The sequence below is a fragment of the Macrobrachium rosenbergii genome, chromosome 14 (assembly GCF_040412425.1).
Source record: "Macrobrachium rosenbergii isolate ZJJX-2024 chromosome 14, ASM4041242v1, whole genome shotgun sequence".
Classification (NCBI taxonomy): Eukaryota; Metazoa; Arthropoda; class Malacostraca; order Decapoda; family Palaemonidae; genus Macrobrachium; species Macrobrachium rosenbergii.
Genome location: NC_089754.1, coordinates 19,213,402 through 19,227,927, shown reverse-complemented (window position 1 = coordinate 19,227,927; position 14,526 = coordinate 19,213,402). Strand labels below are relative to the sequence as shown.

General features: G+C 31.8%; 1 long non-coding RNA gene across 1 annotated transcript in view; it reads right to left on the bottom strand.

The window, feature by feature from the left end:
• LOC136845747 (uncharacterized) overlaps positions 1-14,526 on the bottom strand; it is a 41,441-nt gene that overhangs the window by 11,547 nt on the left and 15,368 nt on the right. The window contains exon 2 of the long non-coding RNA XR_010855236.1: positions 14,103-14,217. This is a non-coding gene — a long non-coding RNA (uncharacterized lncRNA). The remainder of the gene's footprint in view (positions 1-14,102; positions 14,218-14,526) is intronic.

Sequence of the window (14,526 nt, the reverse complement as noted above, 5' to 3'; positions counted from 1 at the left end):
CTCTGGAGATGCTGCAGAGTCTTCAACGCTTTGCTAAAATTTCCTTTAGGCGAAAGTTAAGTATACCTTAGTTTAACCAGACCACTGAGCTGATTAACAGCTCTCGTAGGGCTGGTCCGAAGGATTAGATTTATTTTACATGGCTAAGAACCAATTGGTTACCTAGCAACGGGACCTACAGCTTATTGAGGAATCCGAACCACATTATGACGAGAAATGAGTTTCTATCACTTCATTGAAATAAGATTCCGATGAGGAACTCTAATTCTTCATTGGTTTGGTCGACCACTGAGCTGATTAACAGCTCTCCTAGGCTGGCCCGAAAGATTCGAACTCGTGGCCAAGCAGAGTACTAGTTGAGAACGGAAACCACCCTCCCAACGAGGAACAGTATATATGTCGTATATGTTAATTCTTGATCAAGTATGCATTAAGGAAATGAAGATGTCTACAAAGCAGCCAAAGGTACTCCTCCCAAATCAAATATAAGCGTGGAATGGAAGATATTTAGGCCTAAGGCCAAACTCTGGGACCTATGTCATTCAGCATTGATACGAAAATTGAGAGTAGAAAGGTTTGAAAGGTATAACAGGAGGAAAACCTCGTAGTTACACTATGAAACAATTGATAGGAGTGGGTGGAAAGAAAGATATAAGAGAGAGAATATGAACGGAGGTACAGTAAAAGGAATGAAAGGGGTTGCAGCTCGAGGCGAAGGGACGCGGCAAAGAATCTTAAATAATGCCTACAGTGCACCGCATGAGGTGCGCTGACGGCACTATCACCCTATGGGGCAGATCAAATATAGGCATTTATGTGATTGTGTAGCATTGCCATAATATTATCATTAATAAGTAAAATACTCTATGGAATAATGAATCTGGTGAAAATAAAAGGAGTCATTAATTGTATTGTTCGCGTGTGGCAATTTTTTTTTAAATACTGCAATGAAGTTATTTTATCTTCATTTTAAAGTAGTCGCAGTATTTTGACCCCTGGATATTACATGAACAAACACATGAATGACCCAGTCCTTGAAAGCAGAGGATGTAGGTCAACACTAGGCGTTAATCTTGCTGAAGCTAACAGTCCTAACTTCAACATATGAAAGGATTTTTCTAAAATCCTCAGCGTACTCCATTTATCCGGCCGCTGAATTTATTAGTTAGAATTTATTAAATTATGATTATTTTATAACTCAGTACTTAGATAAAACTACTGAAACTACTGATTATGAAAATAATCATAATGATAATAAAAGATCCTTGTCGTCTGTCCACTCAATAGCCATAGTTTTTTACATGAATAATAGCAGTGAAGGGCTCGTGCAGTCACACGCACACACATACATACAAACATATACACATACAAGCAGACATATATATATATATATATATATATATATATATATATATATATATATATATATGTATATATGTGTGTGTATGTATATACATATATGTGTGTGTGTATGTATATACATATATATGTAAATATATATATATATATATATATATATATATATATATATATATATATATATATATATATATATATGTATATATACATATATATATATATATATATATATATATATATATATATATATATATATGTAAATATATATATATATATATATATATATATATATAAATATATATATATATATATATATGTGTATATATATACATATATATATATATATATGTAAATATATATATATATATATATATATATATATAAATATGCATATATATATACATATACATATACACACATATAGCCTACATATACATACAGAAGAGAACTACACTTCAGCCTTTACACACCATTGGAGTTTAAACCTTCTCCCTGGATATACTCATCATCCAGCATTCATCATTTTCCTCCCTTACTTCTGGGCCATGTCACCTCGTCCTTCCTTTCCCAGAGGCCTGAGCTCGATCCTCTTCTTCCTTTCCCTTCCATGAGGAAAATCCAGGATTCCTTCGCCACCTATAAGAAATTTTCCATCTTATTTGGTATTTCCTGTTTTCTTCCGGATATCGTTGTGAGGAGTCTCCTATACTGTGAGGGAAGTCAAGGACGAGAGAGAGAGAGAGAGAGAGAGAGAGAGAGAGAGAGAGAGAGAGAGATGAACGAACCAGTGAAATGTAAGAAATGGGACGGCTGCGGGATTGTTTGGGTAAAGTGTAGCATTAAAATGAAGACATCTCAAGGCACGGGGAGGAAGGAGGGAGGGGGGAGGGAGCGAGAGCTGGCGGTGAAGTAAATATTACTTCTTTTCTCTCTTTCTCCTTCTCACGGAAGACGATGAGGTGCAGTTCAAGCAGGGAATTTGTAAGCCGTTCCTGGTGTTTGTTCTATTCCGTACTTGTCGTCTTTAATTGCCAGAGCGAGTTAATTTGATTTATTCATTGTGGGCGTCGTTTTTATCGAGTTTTACTTAATTCTACCATTGAATGCTTTACTCAGGACTCAGTCGTATGTTGTTATCTCTTATATATAATAATAATAATAATAATAATAATAATAATAATAATAATAATAATAATAATCTAAGCGAAAGATAAAATACATGTCAGTTATTCCTCCTAAAATGCCGAATATACAACCGATGAATCTTTTGTAAGGTAAAGTAAATTTACCCTTTAGTAATGTAAGAAAATAGTGAAGAAATATGTTCAAAGTTACTAAACTCAATATTGCATCGTGTGAAGTAATTAGATACGTTACCCAACTCCAAAATTTTGGTATAATCACACACAAATTTGAGCACTTCAGCACACTTACAATAAAATAGATACGTAAAAACACAAACACACACAAACTTAGAAAGAAGAATCTTTTTTATGTGGGCTTGTGCTCTAAAAATAAATAATAGCTGCTGAGGGAAATGAAGTACATCCTCAGTTTTTCGTGGTGGGCAAATAGTATGGCTTACTTTTAGTGATGGGCTCCTTTTTCATGTTTTCTTTATCCCACCGCCGCAGTAAACATAAACATTAGCATGTATTTTGGCAACCTTTTTATCTCTGTTTCCTTGTAATCCGTTGGAAATTTAACTTAACGACGCAGTGTGGAAATATGTATGTATGTGTACACACACAACAAACACACACATATATATATACTCTATATATATATATATATATATATATATATATATATATATATATATATATATATATATATATATATATGTACAGTCAACCCCCGGTATTCGCAGGGGATGCGCGCCGTTTTCCCCTGTGAATAGCTCAAATCCGCAAATGCTTATAACGCCTCTAAAAATGCTTGGAACTGCCTATTTTGATAGTTCAAAACACCAAAAAATGCTTTCAAAATGCTTATACCTGAATATTTTGATAGTATTATCACAAAAAGTGCACTTACTCACGAAAATTATATGAAAATATAGTAATTTGTGAATATTTTTTCTATGAAAAATACTGTAAATAGGCAATTTACCACGAATAATGTGTATATACTGTTTGTTCCACAGAGAAATCCCCAAACAGGTGAAAAAACTGTGAATCACAACTATATATATATATATATATATATATATATATATATATATATATATATATATATATATATATATATATATTTATATATATATATATACACATCATACATACATATATGTATATATACATAAATTAAATATGCATATGTATATACAAATATATATATACATATATATGTCTGTATGTATGTATGAAAGCATGTATAGATTAAATCTCAGTCTGTCTGTCTGTCTCTCTATGCATGAATATGTGTAAATATATATAAACACACACACACACACACATATATATATGTGTGTGTGTGTGTGCGTAAACAGTATATATTTAGAAAGATAGTTCGGTAGACAGATATAGATAAAGCGAGGTAATCTTCCCCAAAGGAGGGTGATTAGGCCACTGCGTCTTTGTTGACACACAATCTTTATGGCTCAAGCTGATGTACGGTAATTAGGCTGCACATGCGGAAATAAATGAGGACGGCTAATTGATTTATCGATTGATTCTGGTGGCGAGGTACTTGGAGGGTGTACGGAAGTAGTAAGGACGTAGGTCTCCTAAGGAGTATATATGAGGATTCGTACTCCACGATTATTTGGAATATTGTCTAGATGAAATTAATAGCGAATAAAAGCGCACACATACACACACACATATACATATACCCTACATCTATCTACACCCTCATGCACACACATACAGAATATAAATATATATATACATATATATATATATATATATATATATATATATATATATATATATATATGTATGGATGTATATATACATATATATATATATATATATATATATATATATATATATATATATATATATATATATATATATATATATAAATACAAACAGTAAAAGTTATGTGGCTATTTTGTGATATATGTATATATATATATATATATATATATATATATATATATATATATATAAGTATATATATGTATGTATACACACACACACACATATATATATATATATTATATATATATATATATATATATATATATATATATATATATATATATATATACTCGTATATGAGATCGTGTGTACGGTGTATCGCACAGCTACATTGACAAGATGTTAGACCAAACTAGATGTAATATTTCCATCTATTGTACATAGTACATTTATCTTCAGTCAAGGATAGAACCTATGAGTCTCCATTAGTAACAGTCTCACAGGACACAATAGGAATCCTCATAAGAGTATTGTTATTATCACTTCCACTTGCTAGCGAAGCAGACCGTCATGATATACTTCTGAAGTAAGAAATTCAGATAAGGCAGAATAAAGGTACCCCAAAAATATTGTAGATGATTACATAGCAATTACCTATGGTACATGTACGGATACAAATGAATCGTACCATACATACATACATATATATATATATATATATATATATATATATATGCATATATATTATATATATATATACAGTATATATATATAGATATATATATATATATATATATATATATATATATATATATATATATATATATATATATATATATATACTGCATGACTTTATCACATCACCGTGATTCATATACAAGCATAGCTACAAACGTCCTTTAATATCAATTCGCTCTACCTCGAAATAATATATTTTCATATATGTTAACGAAGGGGAATTTTTAGTTGATAATAAGTTCGCCGTCCCGTGGCTCAACCAACGAAGGACAAGAACTCAGGATTACAGTGGATGCCTTTACCCACACGGCCAGCAAGTGAGGTATAAGTTGATATCGGCTCCCATCTACAAATCCCTTTCAGGTAACATATATAAAAATATATTATTTCGAAAGTGTAGAAAAAAATGTAAAAGGACGTTTGTATTATCTTTATATATATACTATATATATATATATAATATATATATATATATATATATATATATATATATATATATATATATATATATATATATATATATATATATATATATATATATATATATATATATATATATATATATATATATATATATATACTAAGATATATATATATATATATATCAACTAACGAGGGAAAGCACAGAGCATTTTCATGATTTATTGTGCCGACGTTTCACAAACCATCTCGTTGCATTTTCAAGGCTGCAAATATTTGAACACCATATTACTCGTAATAACTCTTGGGATATTTCGACAAAACATAGATTTACTACATTGACATCCTCAGTAAAGTAAAATATAGCAGAATAGTGAAATTTAAAAAAACAAATCAGAATACAAAGATATAAAAAACACAAGAACGTAAACTTAAAAAGCTTAAAAACTTAAAAAATGTAAAAAAGACGTAAAATAATCTTGACATCACTGGTTACATCAATATATTTCAAGTGAGACAAAATAAAATTAGTAAAAAACCAGCAAAAAAAAAAAAAAAAAAAAAAAAAAAAAAAAATCGAAGGTCAAAATAAAATTAATACTGCCAAAAGAAGAAACATAAAAGCGCAAAAACACTACGGGTAAAACACCCACCAGCGGGCAGTATCAAGAGAAACTAAACAGAAGAACCTTCAGAGACCGAGAAACGAAAGACGAAGTGCAACGGGCCATTACGTAATGTAATTGGATGGAGGATTCTGCGAGTTTAACGACGGAACTAGCTTTTTATCATTAATGCTAGTTCCGTCGTTAAACTCTAGAATTCCTCCATCCAATTGTACATTACGTAATGGCCCGTTGCACTTCGTCTTTCGTTTCTCGGTCTCTGAAGGTTCTTCTGTTTAGTTTCTTTGATACTGCCCGCTGGGTGGGTGTTTTACTCCAGTGTTTTTGCGCTTTTTATGTTTCTTCTTTTGGCAGTATTAATTTTATTTTGACCTTCGATTTTTTCGTTTTTTTTTTTTTTTTTTGCTGGTTTTTTACTAATTTTATTTTTGTCTCACTTGAAATATATTGATGTAACCAGTGATGTCAAGATTATTTTACGTCTTTTACATTTTTAAGTTTTTTAAGCTTTTTAAGTTTACGTTCTTGTGTTTTTTATATCTTTGTATTCTGATTTGTTTTTTTAAATTTCACTATTCTGCTATATTTTACTTTTTACTGAGGATGTCAATGTAGTAAATCTATGTTTTGTCGAAATATCCTAAGAGTTATTACGAGTAATATGGTGTTCAAATATTTGCAGCCTTGAAAATGCAACTGAGATGGTTTGTGAAACGTCGGTACAATAAATCATGAAAATGCTCTGTGCTTTCCTCGTTACCCTGTTGATGTGGATTTGAGCAGTGGCTCCTGTTGTGATTGTATATATATATATATATATATATATATATATATATATATATATATATATATATATATATATATATATATATATATTTGCATGTGTGTTTGTGTACCTGTCAAAGTGAGGAGTGTGGACCTTACCGTGCAACATAAGTCGTGCAACACATGATCAGGGCTCGGCCAACAAAAGGTTAACCTGCCACCTTCAAGACGGTGTCATTATGATATACTATCGAGATGAACACGGCCTCTGTCTGTAGGAGTCACTAGTAGCAGGCACAGAAACTCTGGATTAAGAAAGGGACAACAGACGCCTCTGTATCACAGAAGAAATGCTTCAGTCCATTGACAATGTGAGGTTTTGTAAGCTAATATCACCTGAATTTGATTAGCCATTTTAAATTTCTATGAGTTCATCATTTCAAATGACAGTCACACAAGGACTGTAATTATGAAAGGAAGATTTAAAAAGGTGATATTCTGAAGTCTTCTGTCATTCAATAGTTAGATGCTTAAAAAATTAAGTAAAAGGTTTTGTCTATACTAAATCAAAATCACTTCTAGTTGCATAAAGTAGACAGACTTAATTACATGAAAGAACACATGCCTATCTCATTCCATTCTTTTGTTGGTCGTTTTTTATGATCTTAATGCCTCTAAAATACTTTTACTTCCGTTTAACCTCTCCTTCTGCTACGTTGCCTAATTAACGCATTTCCCTTCTGGCTTCCGGAAGCCAAACCATACTATAAGCAAATAAAGTTGTGGTGATGAGGCTATTTATTTAGCTTTGAGAAGTCAAACAGAAAATTTTGATCATTATTTAACCAAATGTCTATATACAAGCTTGCTCTGTTTTTCTATTTGATATTACGGTATAGAGGCATGAAAGAACAACAAATATTTAATTAAGGCAACGCACACAGAAGGGATGATAAGGTATGTTGTATATTCATGTTACCGCATATGTCCGGTTTATGGTGATATAATCTTGTTCCTTTCGGATCGAATTTTCAGTTACATAGAGTTCACATAAACTACTTTTATAGACGTCAATTACTGTCTCGATGGATGTAATGGAACTGCAAAGTGCTTTTACATGTCTTGGTGTAATCTTTATCCTAACCTTTTCTAAAGAAATGCATGCCAATGGTATAATGAGATATAAATAAAAATAGCCAAGACCATCAATAAAGGATGCGTGTTAATGACCGCTTGATGGAATGATTTCCAAACTATTTTACTGGCATGTGATTTGAAAAACATAAAGCATCAGCATACTTTTATTTTTGTGGGAAGAAGTAATATGGCCAAATTAGAAACTTTACATTTATAAACTAATATTTTTTTATGACTCGGTCTACTAGGACCTGGTAAGATCTCTCAGTGTATGACTAAGAGGTCTTGGTTAGCTGTGCCAGTTCACCTCGTTGCTCCCAAGGGCTTCACTGTAATCCTAGCATGATGTGCAATACAGGTGTTTTACCCTGTTCAGAGCTGACCAGTGACTTTACAGTACAAAGGTATTAATTTCCCTGAGTAGCCTTAATTACCGGTAAACTATTACCTATATTCATTTCACAAGTAACAACGAAATACACTAAAGGTCCCAAAACTCGAACCTATGGAACACCAAACAAAGTCGATCAAAGCTCACATTAAGACAAAAATCAACGATAACTCACTGATAACGTTTACTTGCAATCAATGTGAATGATACTAAGTCTGCATGCTTTGACTCCTAACTTACAAATTCATAATTATTATGAATTAATGATCAGAAAAGGGTAAGATAGCTAGCACTAGAATTAATGTGATCACTTCGGGACTCATATAAAATGTTTCATACATTGAATTGAGTGTAACGAATTAGACATAAAAGGATATTGCAAGTAATTAATCGTTTCCTTTAGGCATGATGACTGTCTAGATTTAAGGTTCTCATATGGAGGCCTAAGGGTCATTTTTTTCAAAGCTTAGAGGGCACTGAAAGAAAGGAGAGTAACCTAGAACGGTTGCCATTAGTATCTGTGCGAGCTTTTTGGAATCTTCCAAGTTGCATTAAAGGTTTTAAAACAAAACCAAAGAATTGATGTATTATGAATGGAATTCCTGAAGAGTTGTTTTAAAATAAGTGGAGTTACCCAGATATATCTCCTTTTACTAAAACCATCCAATAGAAATTTTCTCATATTAAAAAAGGACATATTATGGCATTACAACTTGACATTTATACTCAAGTATTCAACGAGAGATTAATTATACACGGGAATAATGTGATTTGCAACAGGCACGAATTTACACAGCACATGGCTATTTTTACTTCATTCTTCCTAAATAATTACCCAAATGTTTGTTTAGTCACACAAAGTTCAATTAAGAGAACTAATAACAGTCTTATCACTTTTCTGGGTGGAATTCCTATAACTGTAATAGAAACAAATTTAAGGCCAACTTAATATAAGAAAAGCATATAAGATGTTATTCAGTGATGATCTTTAATAGATTTAATATTTCATAATTAATAATTGTCAAGACTTCCCAATACTACTCGTAATTCATAGTTTTTTATCACAATTATTATCTATAAACTTACAATTTAGATTCTTAAATATATTTTTCCCTAACAGCGAATACTTATGTACAACATTCAGCATAAAATCATCTGTCATGACAGTATTGTGGTATATATTTTCATATCCGTCCATTAAATCATATAACAAATCTTGAAAGGTTTAGAAATTTACCACAGTATGTCTTGAACATAACTTTCATACGGCGCAATACTTCCTTTCATCTGACGAAATTGCGGATAATTTTTGTAAAAGTACTGAACAGAATTGCTTCATATTGTACAAAAGGAAGGATTGATGTATTACTTTTGTATCTTCGTGGAATATATTCATCTCTTTTCATATTTCATACAGAATTATACAAAATTAATAGTTTGTAAAACTACTTCTGCGTACGAAATGTGAAAAACCAATTCAAAAGTCTTTTAACTGATATCCATTTATTTTCATGGTCAGTTCGACATGGTTCGATACTATTCCGGGAATTTTTCTCCCGTTTACGAAATGAAAATTATTGAAAATAACGACCAGATGAATCTGTAATTAGTATATATTTCACAACTTGTGACTTAAAGTAGTTTATTTCTCTACACTGATTCAAGATTTATAATAACAGTCATGCATTTGTCTCAGAAAATTAGTTTCTTATATATCTGCAGCTATACAAACAACGAAATATGAAAATATATAATCGATTTGAAATGACCACATATCGTAGGGTAATTAAAATGATTATATGTTCTTTTCCAGGTAGGTCAGGCAGCGTTAGGATTTACACACTACTGCTACGGAACTCTAACTTCCAATTTCAAGGTAAGAAAATTGATGACTTGCTAAAAGAATTATTAATATATTTATCCTTTTTTACTTTCAACGGGTCCACAACCACAGGCACGTTACAAGTTTGTTACGTAATCAGTACAAACACCTCTTACATCAATATCGATGCTTGTAATGCTTTCCAGGCAGTTTAAAATTAGTGCGCTTCAACATGAGCAAACACACGAATTCACACACACACAGGAATATATATATATATATATATATATATATATATATATATATATATATATATATATATATATACAATATATTTATATATATGTGTGTGTATTTATATATATTAATATATACATATATATATATATATATATATATAAATACATATATATATATTATATGTATATATACACATATATATATATATATATATATATATATTATATATATATATATATGTATATATATATACATACTTATGTATAGTATATATAAATACACATATTTTATATGCAATACATATATTTATATATATAATATGTATATATAAATACACACACATATATACACACACACACACACACATATATATATATATATATATATATATATATATATATATAAATAATATATAACATCGACTTAAATATCGCTACACAGTTATCAGAGTATACATACGGGCGACAGCGTGCGTACGAGTGTTCAGGTGATTAGTGTAATTCTGAGAAATGGACTTGGTAGTCTGCGCTATGTCAAGAGTTCCCCTGGGGCTTCTGTTGCAAAGTACTTTTTTGTTTATATAACTTATCTTTCATAGCTGAGAAGAGGTTCATTAATCCTCTCTCTGAAGTTTCTCCTGCACTCACGTATTCAACACGCATAACTGGGAGCTTGGATACTCTGTTTTTAAGAATCTGGAGATTCAATTAAACTTTCGGAAGAAATCTGTCTTTGTTATTATTACTGTGCTAAAGGGTTCTTATGAAGATGATACTCCAGTGAATTCGATTTAAGGGACGAGAGAGAAAATTTATAGTTCGTTACTTACAACATGTACCAAATATGGAAAATGTCTGTGCTTAACGGAATTCGAAAGGGAAACACATTCATTAGAATCATTTTAACTTTTGTTGTTATCATAAAAATTAGCAGTACATATTTCCTGAAGAGAGTTTTAGTCTGTCCTTGTAGATTATTTACGTTTACGGTTGGCTTATATCTCTTCTTTCAATATCTTATTTGTTTATGAAATTCACTTGTCTTAATTAGATTTTCAGCCTCATTTACATCTCAAACATCTAATCTATTTTCATCTTTGAATCCGAAGAAGTTTTGGTGGAATAGTGGGCACTTTTATTGATGCTATCCTTATGCTTTATCATGGCTTCAGTATTCTCTATTACGAGTAATGACGTCAAAGTTTGGCAATTGCAAATGAAAAATTTCATTGTGCAACTATCGCATTCTTTAACCGATCTTTAAACAATGCATCTTGCAGCTTTTACAGATGAATAATTTTACAGATCAATAGAAAGCAACTCCAGAAGGGTTATACAATTTTTCAGTGAGAATTATCCCATCGAGTCCATCAGTGCTGTAATCATTAAATTATGGTTAACAATTTCACCATTATCAAAACGTGTTCTTTTCTTTTTTCTCTTTTTCTGCAGTCCCAACTACAACCAGCAACTGTTGACCAATAATCAGGGGCATTATTCGCTGTTGGTCAACAGTGATAGGTAGTTTATGAGGAAAATTCCTTCTCTCTGCAGTGAATCTAGGTCTAAGTTTCTCGTTATGAAAAACGACGGTGCTAGAAGTCCATTTCGAGAAGAGAGAGAGAGAGAGAGAGAGAGAGAGAGAGAGAGAGAGAGAGAGAGAGAGAGAGAGAGAGAATTTTCATACCGTTGAGGTTATAAATGAACGAAATGAGACAGATCCATCTAAATGAACAGAACAGTATTACAAGAAAAGCCAGCATGGTTCCATGCAGAGGGGGAGCTTTCAAAAACGACTGAGATGCCAACTCAGAATTCCAGACTTCTTTGGATCTCAGGAATAAAATCCCAAAGAACGTTTCCTCCCAATGATTTTCGTGCCATTTTTGTATTCAATATCCTTGATGGAAATCACGCGGCGAGACTTTCCTAGTATTAGTGGAAAACCTTGAATGAAAGCTATAAAAAGGGAAGCATTAAACTCCGAGTTTTTTTTATCTGCGGTATTCACATACCTAGTGTGTGTGTCCTCATTTACTGGCGAAGGGAAAAATGTGTTCAGCGAGAAATTGGGGGAGATTATGACCACCATCGTTATGAACAAGGAAGAGCGATTATTTACGAAAATCTGATTGGATTCTGAACAGAACTGGCTGGGGGTAACAAGTGGGATTCAAGGGGGTCCTAGTTTCAACATGTCAGTATCCTTTACCAAGTAACAAAATAAAGAATGGTGTGAAAAATGTGTTAAAGAGCAACGCTGCGAGATGAACTGTGAAGGTAAACAAAATGTCTGTAAAGAAAACTATTGAGATGGCTTTGTCTGTCCATCCGCACTTTATTTTGTCCGCGCTTTTTTCTGTTCGCACTTTTTCTGTCCGCCCTCAGATCTTAAAAAAGAGAGCTGCAAATTGGTATGTTGATCATCCATACCCCGATCATCACACAAACCAAATTGCAGCCCTCTAACCTCAGTACTTTTTATTTTTTTTAAGGTTAAAGTTAGTCCTGATCGTGCGTCTGGCGACGATATAGGACATGCCACCACCGGGCCGTGGTTAGTTTCATGGGCCGCAGCTCATACAGTATTATACCGAGACCACCGAAAGATAGATCTATTTTCGGTGGCCTTGATTATGAGCTATACATATTTCTTCGCCGCATTTTTTACTTGTTTTGTTTTGCCTTTTCTTACGCAAATACATAAGAATAAAAAAATAATTTTCAGCTTGCTTTGACTTTAAAAAATAATATACGACTGCATCGCTCCACCTAAAAAGTAAATACGATGGCACATAATGGCTAAGAAATCAGATTAATTCCAAATAATGTCACATTCGAAGGTAAACTCTTTTACAAGTGATATAATATACATAAGTCTTTTGTGTATGCCGGGTTGTAAATGGGTATCAGTAACTGCAAGGGTCAAGAAAAAGGGCGTGAGCCAGCAGCCTCATCCCAAAAGATCTGCTGCTAAATCGAGAGGCTGTACTCCTCCAGCTTCAACCCCTCCAAAGGGGGAAAAGTTGTATGGTGTGTGTATATATGCATTTATATACGCATATATGTATATATAAATATACATATATATTTGTATATATACGTATATATATATATATGTATGTATATATACATACACTGTACATATATATAATACGTATATATATATATATATATATATATATATATATATATATATATATATGTGTGTGTGTGTGTGTATATAAATATATATATATATATATATATATATATATATATATATATATATATATATAATATATATTATATATATATATATATATATATAAATATATATTATATATATATATATATATATATATATATATATATATATATATATATATATATATATATACAGTATATATACTGTATATATATATGTGTGAGTGTGTATGATTATTCAATTACATGCTGTTATAGTGTAAATGAATGGCTCCTGGAGGGTTATGACTTCACGGTTCTTCACTAAGTATCTAATTAACTGTTTAGTACATCAAAGGCACAAGAAATCCTTTAGTATAAGGTCATATGTCGTTTCTACCCATGGGATCGATTTCGAGCTGGCTAGGCGAGGTTGCTATCCAATGAGCCAATACTGGTTAGCAACTGGCAAACCATGAGACACAGGTTCGACTCCTTGGTGGGGACGGGCGGTAGGAATGCTCCCTTAAAAAATTCTTGTGTCTCAGTTGACAAAAGCTATGAATAACGTACCTGGATGTTAGATGTCTGTGGTGGTCGCAATCAGATTTGAAAAAGGTAATGGCCTGACAACATCATCCCGAAGATTTGCTGAGAAATGAATGGCTGGCACCTGACATCATCCAACCTATTAAAAAAAAGGTGATTCAAAATGTTGATAAACAAGCTTTCCCAGTTTCCCGGTCGGGAATCGCTCATCTTAATATGCAATATCAGAAACTCATTAGAAAAACTTATTAAATAAGTTCATAGATAGAGAAACAGGAAAACAATATAAAATCCTATCGTAAAATAATAATCTGTTAAAATCAGCGATATCGGACGCCCCAGTGGCAGTAAGGAAAATAATAATAAAAAAAGTTTCGAAGGAAATCTGACAGTGTGCTGCATATTTTTGTGGGAAAAATTCGGAAGTTGGTGGAAATGTTTGCTTAAC